The sequence below is a fragment of the Alligator sinensis genome, unplaced genomic scaffold (assembly GCF_000455745.1).
Source record: "Alligator sinensis unplaced genomic scaffold, ASM45574v1 scaffold281_1, whole genome shotgun sequence".
NCBI lineage: Eukaryota > Metazoa > Chordata > Crocodylia > Alligatoridae > Alligator > Alligator sinensis.
The window spans coordinates 1654327-1659583 of NW_005842306.1; the positions used below are offsets into that span (position 1 = coordinate 1654327).

General features: G+C 44.5%; 1 protein-coding gene across 1 annotated transcript in view; it reads right to left on the reverse strand.

Annotated features, from left to right (window-relative positions):
- Nucleotides 1–5200, reverse strand: part of TTC7B (tetratricopeptide repeat domain 7B) — a 274550-nt gene extending 269350 nt beyond the window's left edge. Inside the window, exon 1 of the mRNA XM_025209742.1 lies at nucleotides 5080–5200. The gene's annotated coding sequence lies outside the window, so the exon portion shown is untranslated. The remainder of the gene's footprint in view (nucleotides 1–5079) is intronic.
- Between the last annotated feature and the right edge of the window lie 57 nt (nucleotides 5201–5257).

Genomic DNA, 5257 nt, shown 5'->3' on the forward strand with positions numbered 1-5257 from the left:
CTCAGCCCAACTCTCCTCTAACCTGAAGCCAATCCTTGATGTTGTGAGGTGCTCTTTGACATAGAGCACGACCCCCCCCCCACCTTTCCTCTCTGTCCTGTCTCTTCTATATAGGGTGTACCCCCGAATGCCCACTGCCGTCATAGGTAGGGTCCCACCAGGTTTCTGTGAGCCCTACTAAGTCTGGGTTCTTACTCACAATCAGCAGGCACAGTTCCTCCTGCTTACTCCCCATACTACGAGCATTAGTGTAGAGGCAGGAGTAGACAACAGAAGCAGGAAGAGGGAGGAGGAGCCCAGGGACGGCAGCAGCAGCAGGAAGAGCATAAGGAACGATGCTTGTATCAGGAGCCTGGGGGCTGCAGTTCAATCTCTCAGGGGCTGCATGTGACCGACAGTCTGCCAGTAGGCCAGCCCTGGTCTAAACTGTAACCTCAACTCTGAGCTAAATGTGTGAGAGCTAGAACAGGTCACTTTTGCACACACATGTAACTGAAGGAAGAATAAGGGCCTTAAAAACAAGATTAAAGTCACTACATAGCCCACATGCAGAACAATTTAGGTAGACTCCTAATTATGATGTTCATAAACTCCGATGCAAGACAGGGGGTCAAAGCGGTTACATGAGAAGGAGCCCAGGCAAAGTGAATGCTACAGAGAGGCCTAGTAAAGCAATAACGGAAGAAATAGTCATCTGATGCAGATTTTAAAGCCCATACAAATGGGGCTGAGGGAATGTGTGAAACAGATTCTTCCTATAGCGCACAAGCTCTAAGTTCACATCAGGTTGTATCAACTCTTAGCCATATGACATCACAGGTAAAAAGACCTCCTTGCACACATCTCTTCCAGCAGCAGAGACCCAAACCTTAACATACATTTTCTTCCTGTGCTCCGAACTGTAGCTATCCCATCTTCATTTTTGTTACCCAGTCTACCCCTCTCCTCATCCACATTTTTCCTTAAAGCACATTTCCACAAAGCCTTTCAAAGACAAATAATCAGATCTGAGAAGATGAACTCTAGTAAGTGCCATTTTTAACCTATTAGATCTATTTTGCTTGAGCTTGTATGCAAGTTAATTTTTACAAAGCCCAAATTCTATAAATGTTTTGGATATTCTGAAGTCAGGATTCTTCAGTAAAATGGTAAGGAAACCCCCCCCTGAAACTATGTTAATAATTTTGTACTCTCCCAAGTGAGAGTACAAAATAAAAGTAGTACCCTAAAAGTAGTTCCTACGATTTCATATACACCTCAGTTTAAGGATGAAAACCATCTATGACTGTTTATCTAATTTAGGTTAAGTTCTAGTAGTAGAGACTTTGTCTTTGATTAATGCATCAATATGATATCTTTTCATCAACTTCTCTCATATAACACTTGCCTTAAAACACACAGAACAAAAGTAATTTACAGTTTTAATTCTGCTTTAACCAAATATTTTTGCAACAACATTATTAGAAAGGTGAGACCTAAAGGAGTTTGAAAGGCTTCCTTAAGACAGCATTCCCATGTTCTGGACTTCCTAGACCCAATTCTCAGGAAAGCCTGCATCTTCAAACAAAGCACTGTATTATTAAAGAATCATCAAAACCACTGGAGGGTTCTCCACATAACAATGCACAATTAGAAAAGAACCGAGTAACTGGAAAAAAGTTCTTAGTAAGCTTTCAGGCGCAGTCACCCTTTGTCAGGCATAGGGAGTCTCTGCTGGTCTGAGACTCCAAGAGGTTTCTTGGAGTTCTTGCCAAGAACTTTTCCCCAGCTACTCAGTTGGTCTAATAAAAGATATCACATCTACTCAAAGAACCTTAGTTGCCTGTGTCCTTGGCCTGACATGGCTACAGCTAAAAACCTAGCAATTAGAGAGGAATTACTTTAAGATTTTTTGCTTTTGGGGGTTGTCTGTTTTTTAAAAAAAACAAATCCACATACTAGTCTTTCCTATGGATCAAGCTGTGGTCACATTTCTGCCCAAATTATCCAGTACGCTGCTAGTGCATAATGGCTAGTTCAGACCTAATATTAGTTGTAGGGGAAACAACCCATGATGATCCTCTTCAAATTCCCTTTTCCTGTTTTAAAGCAGGCAAGCTCCAGTCAGTCACTGGCCCTTCCTTTATTCCCTGGCTGACCTGTGTGACTGAGCTTCCACCCAAGTCAGGGACCCTTAAAACAATTGCTCCTAGCTGACTGACAATTAGGGAGGAATAAAACAAACAAACAAACAAACAAACCTCACACATCAGAATCTCTCTCGCTGCCATTCACTGAAATCCAAGATCCTGTACTTGGCCACTGGCTGGAAAAGCCTTTAACCCAACTTGGTATTAGCTAGAACCTTGTTAGACTCAACATGCCCCTCAGAAAATACTAGCTCTTAGCTTTCACTTGTTTCTTGACCATGAGTATTCTGGTATTCATAGTCATAGTCAAATTAAAGCAATTCTTCTGTTGCAAAGAATTCAAAGACCACAACAGGTCAGAATGGTCCTGACACTATGGATTCCTATGTGAAATCTCCGAGTTCATCAGAAACAAACAAACAAATTGCTACAGCCACGTCCATGCCGCCATCCTGCAGCCTAAACATATCACTAGGTCCATCATTTATAGCCAAGCTCTGTGCTACAAGTATACCTGCTCTGATCCCACCAACCGGGATACACACCTCGGGAATCTGGACAAGGATTCCTACACTCACTATCCAATCCCAGAACTGTAACCACTCAAGTTATAGCCTGACTCAGACCCTGCTGTGACCCGCTACAATACCAATCCGATAAAAATGACAACAGAAGCCATCACCTCCAATCCCCAACTTGAACACATTTAATGACCTCCAACCCCACCTGCAAAATGAAAACCACCTCAAGGTAACCTTGGGGGGCAAACCTGTCCTGGTTTACAGGCAGTTCCCTAACCTCAAACATCACCTCAAAAATAGACTGCCTATTCTCTCCAAGACATGCACGCCCCTCCCTCTCCCCCGGCAGATGCCAGCTGTTCCCCACATCAAAACAGAGCAAACTTGCTGAACCACAAGTCTGGCATTTATTCACCAGCACGTCTACCAACCACATGCATGTCTTCACCTGCTTCCAGTGCCCCCTTGCTGTGAACCTTGGCCAGATTCCTGAATGAATGAATGAGTGGACACCAATCTGAAAACCAATTCCAGAGACGCACAAAAATCTTCCCTGGACATTTAACTCTTTAATGACCCTGATCATTCCATAAGTGACCTCAGAGCTGTTCTTAAACAGCAAAACTATAAAAACACGACTTGAATATGAAATTATGGAACAAGAAGTCATCCACAGACTCCCGGATGGTGTTAAGTATGGCTTCAACAGAGATTATGGATTCTTACCCCATTATATGGGCTAACTTTTATAACCCGTATGCTCCAAAATGGGTTAACCACTTAGTTTATCCTTCCTGATCTCTTCAGCTCATCTTCACCTCTCAGCAATGACCCTCTCCTTAACCTTAGTATTTCAATTACATCATCCCTTTCTATTTAGTACCCATGCTCTCTGAAGTCCATTCATAGCATCTGACAAAGCATTCACCTATGAAAGTTTATACATTTCTGAACAAGTCAGTCTCCAAGGGCATTTATACACATGCTCCGGGAGTGGGGAGAGCAATTTAATAATTAGAGTGGCCTGGAGCATTACACATACCTGCATCCCTGTGCAGCAAGGGCCTTTCAACTAAAGCTCACTGAAAAAGCTTTAGTTAGAGCACCCTCGCTGCCATTTTTCAGTGTGGGAACACTAATACACATGACACTGGAGTCTGCTGGATGTGGTAATAACCACACTCCAGCAGACTCCATTAAATGAGCCTGCTCTGATGCACGGTAATTACAGAGCATCAGACCAGCCTTGCTGCATGTGCAGGGGCACCTCGAGTTGCTATGCTGCCCTGCCCTTCTGCTTCAATTTAATCTTGTGAATCATGTGTAGGTGTTTGCACACCTAACGGTATGCATCACCCTTAAAAGGATCTCACAGTACCCTGGTTGAGAATCAGAGCCAGAACAGGACATGGCTACAAGAGACTAATTTCAACAGGTGCACTGTTTCCCAGATTGCCAAAAAATTGTCTTCCTAATATATATCAGAACCTCTGTTAGCATCAAAGTTAGAGCTGGTTATAACAGACTTAAGATTTTAGACACCCTAGTTAACTTGAAGGAAGGTTCTGCTAGCGATATCTTTTATTGGAACTGCATGCTTGGAAGAAGCGTATGAAAAGATTTCTGGCACAAAGTCCTGAAGAAGAGCACTTCAAGCCTTCAAGTTTGTCCAACATCTCTTGTCTAACGTACCCAGGGTGTTCATCCTCCTGGCCTGTGGGTCAGATCCCGCCCCAGTGCATTGTTATCTGGCCTGTGGGATTCCTCCCAGGTCTGTGAGGAGCTTGAAGAACCATGACCCTGTGTGCTAGATCTGGCGTGCAGCCCCCATCCCAGGGTGTGGGGCTCCATCCCTCACCACTCAGTTGGCCACAGTGCCAAGAGGTTGAGCACCACAGAACTAGACAGTTGGCCCAATAAGAGATATCACCAGAAGGCCTTGTTTGCCGCCTATTTCCTGGAGCGTTACAGCTACTACAGCACCACAACCCTACTAATTAACTCCAGTCTTTCTCCATCTGATCAATCAGTAGCTACACCCAAGTCCTTTCCTCTGTTGCTGCTGCCCACTACCTTCTGGGCTACTGACAGTTATTGCAGATGTTGCCATTAAGTGAGAACCACGAAGTTCAGTAAATTCAGTCATTCATTCCTACACTGCTGATTACACATTTTAATACACAGGTCATCAGAAGCCCAAAATAGATTTTGTTTTATAAGCGTGGAGCTGAGAGGCTTCTGCTATACGGGTGACGCCAACAATACAGACACACAGCCGCCCATCCATCTCTTCTGCAAAGCTCTTAATTTGGGTGCAAAGCCTGAAGAAATTAAGGACCACCTTGAAGTTTAAATGCTGTTTGTGAGATCTCAGTCAAGAGAAATCACTGAAACCCACCAGGCACCAACAGGGGTTACCACCCACCCACCTGGGGAAGGCTGCAGGGATGCAGGTGTCAGTGGCAACTTTGAAGGGTCTCTGAAAGTTGCCCCAGTGCCAGGACACTCCCAGAGGGGTGCACCGTCGGGCTTAAACTGTGTTTAGCCCCAGCACAGTTGGTGAAGTCAGCTCTGCCCCAGGACTCCCCAAGCCCTTCCCCCACCGAG